Raw genomic sequence first — 11,718 nt, 5'->3', positions numbered from 1 at the left:
TTTTGCACAGTTAAGGATTTTTAGTAAACTTTTAACTTTGAATACTTGTCATTATTGAGGTTGTAGACTTGCAATCAAACACACCGGCTCGGTGAGCAAGTCTACAACCTTGTCCACAACCCGAGTTACAAATCTTCTCAAAAACTTTGAACATGTAATTATTTTGTTTAAAAGTGTACCTCATTGCATACTATTATATACTTGCATTCCTAGCCAATTGCAAATAGTTTGCAGGCTCCTTTTTATTTACAGTTGGGTATTTCTGAAAGAAATGGATAAATGCATTTGAAAACACATTTCCCAATTCTACCATGCATATTAGAAAGCACAGGGGCATGGTGTGGTATGGGTGGGTGGATACAGTCCAACAAATCCTGGATTGCTGTAGGTTGCTCCAGTGTAAGGGAATCCATTCATCCTGTGTTAGGGTGAACTTCCAACTACATTTAAAGAAATCCTGCAAATTAAAATATTCATTTCCCTAATTTTGATACTGTCCCATCCATCTACAAAAGGTGACAGATATGCAATAAAAAATTATTTCAGGTGAGGAGTCTTCATCTGGCACTCCTTTGCTGTTGGTTGACAGGCAGATTCTGTTACGAGTGTTGGACATGAAGGTAACTAATATCATTGTATCGCTGTTATCAATGTTGCCAAGCTACTGCAGCCATTGGTCATCATGGTGGTAAATGGCAGCCCACAAGAGGTGTAGCCATTTTCATCTGTGCTCATAGTGATACCTAGGTGCAATAATCAATCTGTCAAGCTTGCAAGCACTTGAAGCAGAACTTTGGGCATCTTACTGGTTATTTGGCTCCAACTACCTCACTGTATAAGAAGTCCTTGTGTGTACAATCATTTAAATTCTGCAGATGTGATTAAGGCATTTAGGACCCCTCAAATTGCTAACACATTTGGAACTCTGCTTTTGAGAAGACTGCTGCATTCTTGATTGTTGTGCCAGGAGTTCACAACCGTGTGGGGAAAATATTGAACACAGGCCTTAAATTATTAGCTTGGTACTAAGGGTTAGCTTGATGTTATATATAAAAAACACTTTTTCCTTGTAATATTCCTGACTAAGATCCTGTTTTTACAATGATCAATAGGAATGATATTCTAAAACAGTTTCTTTGTGTTGTGTTCTTGAACACTGCTGAAGATTTTGGATTTCAATGCATCACATTTTATTAAGCAATTAATCTTGTTTGCAAAGTTTTTCATCCACTTAGATTGAGTTGCTACATAGCATTTTATATGTTGTCCTCCATTTTTAACTTCAAGCAATTGAAAAAGTTCATAGTTGTTTAATAAAGTGCATGGTTTACATTGACTAAAAAGTAATTTTCATAATCTATTTAACAGGCAGTGAATGAACATGGATCCATATAAGTAATTATAATAAATAACAAAAGTTGTATACTGTGAACTGTCTAGTCAAAAATCCAAATCTCTAAGATTTTTAAGTTTTTCCTGTGAAAATCAACACATTCAGTGTTTTGGTATCCGGGTTTGTGCAGCAAGATATTTGGAAACTAACAAAACTCACGAACCTGTTTGAATTATTTTCACCAGTTTTTTGCTCCTTTAAAAATATTTGACTTACTTCTTCATTCACTAATTAGAACCTATTACCTCCTAATTTCTTCCATTTCCCCAGCCCCCTTGTCCTTGTTTAAAATTTTCCTCTAAGTCATTTGTAATTGCAATATGAAATTCCAAATGCTGTAATTTTTGGCCTGCCATTTCCAACACCACTCATGCAGATTTTTTTTTTTGTTCGTTAATGGGATGAGGGCATTGCTGGCTCGGCAGCTTTTATTGCCCATCCCTAATTGCCCAGAGGCAGTTCAGAGTCAACCATATTGCTGTGGTTCTGGAGTCACCTGTAGGCCAGACCAGGTAAGGATGGCATTTTCCTTCCCTAAACGACATTAGTGAACCAGATGGGTTTTATCAAATTGCTAAACCATTGCCGTACATGCACTTTGATATCCTATTCCCAGCAAAATCTTTATTTCATTCTCATCATGTTTCCTTGATATGGCCCAGTTTAATTCCCTTAAGACCCAACTTTTGAACAATGCCATTCTTTTGTCATAGGGTATATGAGATGCAGAGCCACCACATGCAGGTACAACAAGATCTCAGGCACTGTACCAGCCACTCACTCGGTGCAACTGTTATTCATTTTCCAGATATGCTTGGATGTATCAAGTGAACTCCCTCTATTGCTGCTGCTTTATTTATGTTTAGTGCAACTTAGTAGGGAGGGGCAGTATGCAGAAACAGATCTTTTGGCACAATCAGTCCATAATTGGTTTTTAGCCTCCAATTCACTAAATATGTATCCATTATCAATGGCATTTATTGACCTTGATAGGAAGAGGAGTGGACATCCAGTTCCTTGAACTAATGCTAGCATTCAGTCAGATCAAGGCTTTTGTTTCCATTTTTGCTTCTGCCTTTTACATTATAAAAGTTACAAGGATCTCCTCTAAAAAAATTTCATTATAAATATTTTTTACTCAAGTGAAAATTGTTTCTGGTACTAAGCAATACTTCTGTAATTACATGTAGGTATCTCAAAAATGGGAAAAACCTAAGGAAATTAATAACCAAGGAAAAAATTATGTTCAGAAACCATGTATGAAGAAATAATTAACTAAGAATCAGGTACATCATTAATCAAAAATTACAAATGAGTAAACATTAACTAAAGAATAATAATGAGATTGTTAACTGAAAATCAAAAACCCTTGAGGATAGATGATTATGGGGAAAAAATGAGGCAATGGATGAATAATAAAAATCCATATTTTTATAAAGTGGGGGGATGTTGATTATGGTAAAATAAAAACCAAATCATGTGATATGACCTTTCTGAAAAATACTGTTGCCGTCTTCATAGTTTGTACAATTACATTTACTTTCCCCAGGTCTCCCAATTTATGCAGTTGTGATCAAATAGAATTTGCTTCAAAATTCCAAGACACATTTTTTCCAGGACTGGCACATTGAAAAGTACTGGTGCTTTCGAGTGTTGTATCACAACGCTGGTTCCCATTGAGCCAGGAGAAAAGTGAATCAATAACCACTAAATTGCTTATGCAAATAGTCTTCGAGTAATATTTTCAGGCAAGAGCATCACATTTCCTTGAGGGAATGTAAGGGCTTGCTTAGCTGGGTGGGGTAGTAACATGCCTTTGTGGCTGTATCTTTGCTGCGCCGAGTAATAGTGATAAACCAGAAGACTGTTTTCTGATGCATTAAATCCACCAACCTGTGATCAACTATCCAGGGTATACCATCTAAGCTAACCAGGCTGAAGGGGCTGGCCTAATGGTAGAACTAATTGGCTGGATAGTAGAAAGCTGGGTGGTGATCAACATTCTCACTAAATTGTGTTGTCAAACAAAATTCCCTGCACAGGTCACACACAAGTAAGCTGTACACACTCCAAAGCTAATGGGTATGTTAGTGATGATTCCTGAAACCTAATGACACATATTTCTTAAAACTGCATAGATCAGGGCTGCCATGTGTGGGTGAACCTTGATCAGATGAGCCATGATCTTACTGCATGGTGGAGCAGGCTTTGGGACAAGTGCTCAATTTAGTAAACTGTACATTTGTAACCAGTCACGTTGCCTTGGTAATTTACAGGTCCTCAGGAACTCTGGGATCTTCTGGTTGGATAAAGTTTGCAACAGCATTCTGATCCTGATTCTTAAAGCTTAGAACCTGTAGATCCCTGTTTGAGAATCCTTCATTGAGATCATGGATACTTAACTCGCATCTCTCAATATCATCACTGAACTTATGAGGGCCGCCAACCACATGATGGTCACTGACCAAGTCATTATTTCCATTTCCGCACACGTGACCGCTCCTGTACACACACCCACTCCCAACGAAGTCTCCACCCCTGCTCCTAGCTCCAGCTCTACACTCAGCCCCAGCCCCAAGCCCTGCTGGGTATTCACCCTCCCCAGACCTCCCTTCACTGAGGCTGAATGGTCAGTCCTCAGCAAAAGACTCGCCTTTGTTCCCCTGCGCCCACACATGAATGAATTCCACGTATACCTTGATGTCAACTCTTTTTCCTTCATCTCCATGCCTATTTCTTTGAATAATAATCCAACCCACCCTCCTTCCCCCTCCCGGCCTCCTATTCTCCCTTGACCTCCTCATCTCCAACTGCCAGCACAACATCAATCACCTGAATCTCTCTACCCCCCTCACTTACTCTAAACACTCCCTTTCATGATGCACAGCCCTCCACTCCCTTTGCTCCAACCCCAACCTCGCAGTAAAACCCAACAACAAGGAGGGGCCATGCTGGTAGTATGGTGAACTGACCTCTACATTACTGAGGCCAGACGCCAACTCTGCCTCCACCTACCATCCTCTCAATCATGACCCCACCTCTGATCACCAAGCCATCAACTCCCAGACCATCAACAACCTCATCACCTTGGGAGATCTCCCGTCCACAGCCTCCAGCCTGATAGAAACGAGGGCAGTGCAGGGTTGGGGAACTATCTTCTACACCAAATCCATAAACCTGACTGCCCTGGTCAACCCATTGTCTCTGCCTCCTCCTACCTTGACTCGTTTCCCCTTTGGTCCAGGAAATCCCTGTCTACATTTAGAACACAATCGATGCCCTCCACCTTTTCCAAAACTTTCAATTCCCTAGCCCCCAACACCTCACCTTCACCACAGACTTTCAGTCCCTGTACACCCGTATCCCCCACAAAGATAGCTATAAGCCCTCCGCTTCTTCCTCTGCCATAGGCCCAACCAGTCCCCCTCCATCGACATTCTCATTTGCTTGGCATAACTGGTCCTCACCCTCAACAATTTTTCATTTGATTCCTACCACTTCCCATAAACCAAAGGGGTAGCCATGCGCACCCGTGTGGGCCAGGGCTGTGCCTGCCTCTTCGTAAAATTCATGGAACAGTCCCTCTTCGACAACTACACTGGCAGCATTCCTCACCTATTTCTTTGCTACATTGATGACTGTATTGGTGCTACCTCGTGCTCCTGCAAGGAGCTCGAACAGTTCATTAACTTTGCCAACATCTACCACCACCCCCTCAAATTCACCTAGATCATTTCTGACACCTCCCTCCCCTCCCTGGGCCTCTCCGGCTCTATCTCTGGTAACTGACTGACTACAGACACTCATTTCAAACCCACTGACTCCCACAATTACCTCAACTACACCTCCTTTCACCCACCCTCCTGCAAAAATGCTATCCCATACTTTCAATTCTGCCTCTGCTCCTAGGATGAAGTGTTCTACTCTAGGACTTCCCAGATATCCTCCTACTTTAGGGACCATAGTTTCCCCTCCTCTGTTATTAAAGATGCCCTCAACCGCATCTCCCCCATTTCCTGCATTTCTGCCCTCAAACCTTCTCCCCCAAATAACAATAAGGATAGCATCCCCTTGGTCCTCACCTACCACCCCACCAACCTCCGACATTTCCGCCACCTACAATCAGACCCCGCCACCAAAGATATTTACCTCCCCACCCCTGTCTGCTTTCCATAGGGCCCGTTCACTTCCACCCTCATCAGCTCCACACTTCCCACCAATCCCTCCATCACACCCGATACCTTTCCCTGCAACTGCAGGAGGTGCTACATCTGTCCCTACACCCCTCTCACCTCCATCCAAGGCCCCAAACCATCCTTCCAAATCCACTTCATCTAACCTCACCTACTGTATCTTGCTCCCAATGTGGTCTCCTCTATATCAGGGAGACCAAATGCAAACTCGGGGACCGGTTCGTGGAGCACCTGTGCTCTGCATGCACCAACCAACCCGACCTTCCAATTGTCATCCACTTTAACTCCCCTTCCCACAGTGACATGTCCATCCTTGGCTACCTCCACTGTCTGAGTGAGGCCAAACATAAATTGGAGGAACAAGATCTGATATTTTGCCTTGACAGTTACAGTCCAATGGCCTGAATATTGACTTCACCATCTTCAAAATCTCTCCACCCACAACCTGTCCATCTTCCAATTCATCTATCCACTCCACCCTTCACACTGACTAACTACAATAACTCCTTACCTGCCTCCATCTAACCAACCCTCCCCCCCCGCCCCCCCCCCCCCTGTTTATTTAATGCTGGGCTCCCGTCCCAGTCTCCAGTCCTGACGAAGGGTTTCAGCCCGAAACGTTGACTTCCCTGCTCCTCAGATGCTGCCTGACCTGCTGTGCTTTTCCAGCTCCACATTTATTGACTCAAAAATCTATTAGTCTCAGTTTTTAAACTCCTCACTGACGTCACAATGACTAGTGGCCATCTTCATTTGATACCGTGTTGATGGAGGTATATTTTGAAATATTGAGCCTTCAGATCTGAGTGGAGTGTAACAAGGTGAATTTATTCAAGTTTGTACTACATGCACGTAGGACAGGTCCTCTAAATCAAGCTCAGAGACACTCCCCTGTTTACAGCTCAAAACAGTATATTTATACATTTTTGCATACAATGGTTACATGCAACATTGATTTAAAATAAGCTATGTGTCAAACAAGTGTCAATCATTCCCTTTTCTAGGCATGGCAAACTTACATTGTGATTCTGCATCCTTTGATTCCTAGTCCTAGAGACTTAAAACACTGAAACAGACCTGTGGTCTAACTCATCCCCTCTGAACAGACATCCCAAACTGACCTAGTCCCATTTGCCAGTTTTTGGCCCATATCCCCCTTCCTTTTCATATACCCATCCATATACCTTTTCAATGTTGTAATTGCATCCACCTTCACCACTTCTTCTCGCAGTTCATTCCATACATGCACCATTCTCTGCATTAAAAAAGTTACCCGTCAGGTCCTCTTTAAATCCTTCCCCTCTCACCTTAAACTTACACCCTCTAGTTTTGGATGCCCCCATCCTAGGAAAAGGACTTTGGCTATTCACCCTATCCATGCCCCTCATGATTTTATAAACCTCTATAAGGTCACCCTTCAGTCTCCAAAGTTCCAGGGAAAAAAAGTCTCAGCGTATTCAGACTCTTTCTGTAGCTCAAACCCTCCAGTCCTGGTAACATTTTTGTAAACGTTTTCCCGCATCTTTTCAAGTTTAACAACATCCTTCCTATAGAAGGGCAACCAGAATTGTACACAGTATCCTAAAAGTGGCTCACCAATGTCCTGTACAACCACAACATGACATTCCAACTCCTACATTAAAGTTCTGACCAATGAAGGTAAGTGTGCCAAGCGTCTTCTCCACCACCACCACCTGTAACTCCACTTTCAAGGAACTATGCACTTCCATCCCTAGGTCTCGTTGTTCGGCAACACTCCCCAGTACCCTAACATTACGTGTATAAGTCCTGCCCCGGTTTGCCTTACCAAAATACAACACCTCACATTTATCTAAATTAAACTCCACATCTGCCATCTTTGGCCAATCTGATCAAGGTCCCATGGTACTCTGAGATGATCTTCACTGTGCACTACACCATTTATTTTGGTGTCAACTGTAAATTTACTAACTATTCATATAAATAACAAAAAACAGTGGGCCCAGCACTGATCCTTGTGGCACACCACTGGTCACAGGCCTCCAGTCCACAAAAACCCTCCACCACCACTCTCAGTCTCCTGCCTTCAAGCCAATTTTGTATCCAATTGGCTGACTCCCCTGGATCCCTTGTGATCTAACCTTACTAACCAGTCTACCACGCGGAACCTTGTCAAACACTTTCCTCACAAGCAGAAGCTTAGGGCATGGAGAGCAGATGGTGAGTCATCAGATGAGCCTTCTTGTCCATGTAGCTTTCAGTAATGTCGCATAGTTATTTTGTGCAGTTTAGATGGCCTCTGACTTCTAAGTAACTGCTGATTCATGGTCATGTGGTCAAATTACACAAGCTGCATTAGCTATTTCCTTATATAGGTATTTGCTCTTAAGCCTACTCTCTACTGCTTGTCCAAGCTTTTTTTTTAAAAATTGTGTGCCATGTTTCACAGTATTCCTTTCCTAGTATTTTCCCCTTTCATGCTCTTCCATCTTCCTTACCCTTATTCAGTTTGAATCTAGGTAATTGTTTAGTAAGGACCACCGGTTAGGGTTGGACTGTTGCAGAAACCACTACTGATAACACAGCACTTACTAGTCTTTTTCCATTATCTTCCTATAAGCATCTGATTCTCACGTTTAGGTTGGCAATGGGGAGGAATTTAATCACCAATAATAATATTTGGAATTCTTTACCCTCGAGAGCTGTGAGGTATTGAGTCATTAATTATATTCAGGGCTGAGACAGCCACATTCTTGATTTCAAGGAGTCTACTCATCTGGTCTGGCAACATCTGTGGAAAGAGAAACAAAAGTTAATATTTCAAATCAATGACCTTTCATCAGTTGAATTCTGATAAAAGATCATAACAAAAATATAAGAATTAGGACAGGAGTGCATTTCCCAATTTTTTTCTCAACACAGCTTCTTTGGACTCCTCAATAATGCATAAGTTAATTATGCAAAGGAAATGAAGCGAAAACATAGTAAGCCAAATAATTTACAAATAACAGAAGTTTAAAAATGTCATCACACACTAAAATATCATCCTGTAAAATCCAATCATGCCCCAATCAAGTCCCTTTTCTAACACATCGGTTTAACTTAACTGATGCTTCAATTTCTGGTAAAGAATCTGATAATCACTTACTTGAATCTTCATACAGCTGAGCTTAGACATCTTTATAGCTTCACATAACACCTTCAGGGTTTTAACAAACAGTTACAGTCTGTAAATTTCAAACTTAATTCCTTCCATAAAGGTAAACTGTTTCTTAACACTTCTGAAGTATCTCCCTTCTTCAGGAGAAACTGTTTTACACTTCCAGCTTCAAACAAGATTTCTGTCAAACTGAAATGAAACTAAAAGCTTTCTTCAAGCGACGGATGTTTCCCAGAAGCCAAAACATACTATTCCAGAACCTTCTAACAGAAGCCTAATGTACAACTGTTTACTTTCTTCACTTGTAAAACTCATCCAATTAAGAATGAAACCTGTTACTGTCCAGGAATTCTTTCTCTCATATTTGTAGAGAACAAGGTCAGCCAGGTGGATCTCATAAAATGAGTTCCCTGATTGGTGCTGTTAATCTGTTCCAATCAGGGAGCCCTGACCTATAGATATAAACAGGAGTGTCAGTTATCCTGTTCAGTCTGAGACCTGGCTCTGAGGAAGCTGGATCTGTAATTTGGTCTCTTCACATGTAAATAAAGGGTGACTTGTTGACTGGATACTGGCCTCTGTTGAGTTATTTCAGTGGCAACAAGAGAAAAGCACACTCCTGAAGAAATTCACTGGTAACAGTCGTCTTTGACTTAAGTATTTCTGCCATAATGCTGTTATTTGGGAAGTCTGACTCGTTTGATCCTGCCGTCAAAGACTAGGCCCAATATGTGGAAAGAATGTGTTATTTTTTCCAGGCAAATGACATTGGAGCAGATGAAAAGCAACGAGTAATTCTGCAGACAGCTTGAGGACCCACATTTTTTTTCAGTTATTAGGAGCCTAACTTTTCCTGAGGCATCAGATACTAAAATCTTTCAAGAGTTGATGAATTTAGTTAAGGATTATTATGACTCAAAGTCTCCTTTAATTCTGAGATGCTATCAATTTTATTCAGCAATTCGAGAACCAAGGGAATCCATATCGAGATCTATAACTAGGTTAAGACACTGGCAGAGGCATGTGACTTTGGTTTAACACTGCATGAGATGCTGAGAGACTACTTGGTATGTGGGATTAACAATGTAACCATGCAAAACCGTTCACTAGCTAAAGCCCAACTGAACTTCAAACAGGCACTACAACTGGCTTTGTCAATGGAAAATGCAGCAAGTGAGTTGCAGGGTATTCCAATGGAAGTGGACACCTTCACCATTCCGACTGGGGGACAGCACTTGAGTGAAGGCAATTGCATAGCCTCGCTCAGGACATAAATAGTGGGACTCTAGGTCAGCCCACAGCAAAACCCCAAAACAAAGCAAAGCCTCAGCCAAAAGGTTAAAACGTTTTTTTCAGGATCCGACAAGTCATTGTTGTTGCTGCCATTATGTGGACTTGAGATAGCGAAGAGACCCACTAGACCTAAACTGAATACAAGAACTCATTGGCTGGTATTCAGGATAGTGCACACCCTAGAAAGTCCACCTACATCTGGTTTGGAACAGTTAAATTGCTCAGCAACGTCCAAATCAGAATCAATCAAAATAAATATCCGGTTAAATGGTCACCCTGTTTTAGTGGAGGTCAATATAGGTGCAGCCATTTCAGTGATTGCAGAACCAGTCTTTAACAAAATTCACTCTGGATTCCGACCCTTAAGTTTGCGCAAGACGTCTGCTAGACTGAGAACCTATACTGGGGCACCCCTACAGATTAAGGGTACAACTTTGGTCACGGTCTCTTATGAGAAGCAATTGGTTTAGTTATCACTGACTGTAGTAAAAGCCCAAGTTTGGTGGGGTGAAATTGGTTGAGAATGATTCACCTATATTGGCTCAACATTTTGGATAAAAAGTGGCTGTCTGAATGAAGTCCTAATTAAATACCTGGAAGTTTTTCAGGAAGGTCTACCGATTATCAAAGGAGACAAGGCCAGTTTGCATGTTGACCAGAACGCAATTCCACAATTCTGCAAGGCCCGATCAGTATCATTTGCCTTACAGGCAAAAGTAGAAGCAGAATTCAGAAGACTGGAAAGCAAAGGAATCATCAAACCAATCCAGTTGCGAATAGGTCGCACCAGTCACATTGATTGCGAAAACCAATGTTTGCCTTTGTGTAGATTTTAAACAAACACTAAACAGTTTTTTGCCGCTAGATAAATACCCAATGCCTTGCATAGAAGATATATATGCAAAGCTGGCAGGGGGCTGTGCTCCACGAAGCTGGACATGAGCCATGCGTACTTGCAATTGCGGTTACATGAGGATTCCCAGACGTATGCTACAATTAATAACATATAGGGTTGTACCAATATATGAGACTGCCATTTGGCAAACTGTCAACTGTGCAATTTTTCAGTGGACAATGGAGAATATTTTATAAGCTTTACCCCAGGTCAACATTTAACTGGATGATGTGATAACAACAGGGCAGATCAATAAAGAGCACTTGGATAACCTGGACATAGTCCTTAGACATTTCTCCCAGGCAGAAGTAAGCCTTAGAAGGGAAAAATGTGTTCCAGGCACCACAAGTGACTATTTGAGCTACAGAGTCGACAAGGCTGGATTACATCTGTTGGAAGATAAAGCAAGGGCGATGAAAGATGCACTGGCTGATACTTGGGCTGGTGAATTATTACAGAAAATTCATATATAACCCGGCCTCCTTCCTGGTACCTTTGCATCAACTCTCAAAACAGGGTCAGCCTTAGAAATGGTCACGTAGCCAAGCCATGGCTTTCAGGGAACAGAAGAAACGGCTAACGTCCTCGAAGGTGTTGGCGCACTGTGCTCCCAAGCGAGATCCGGTATTGACAATGCGATGCCTCCCGGTACGGCAGCAGGGCGTCATTAGCTCACAGGTGGCTCAATGGAGAGGAATACCCACCCAATAGTGTATGCAGCCAGGACTTTGCAGGGCAATAAGTACGCTCAGACAGAGAAAGGAGGTTGGGTGATCATAGTTGGAGTGAGGAGGTTGTACTAATA

The sequence above is a fragment of the Rhincodon typus genome, chromosome 18, assembly GCF_021869965.1.
Source record: "Rhincodon typus isolate 14 chromosome 18, sRhiTyp1.1, whole genome shotgun sequence".
In the NCBI taxonomy this organism is placed as follows: domain Eukaryota; kingdom Metazoa; phylum Chordata; class Chondrichthyes; order Orectolobiformes; family Rhincodontidae; genus Rhincodon; species Rhincodon typus.
The sequence above is the reverse complement of the archived record's forward strand: the minus strand, read 5'-3'. Positions refer to the sequence as shown.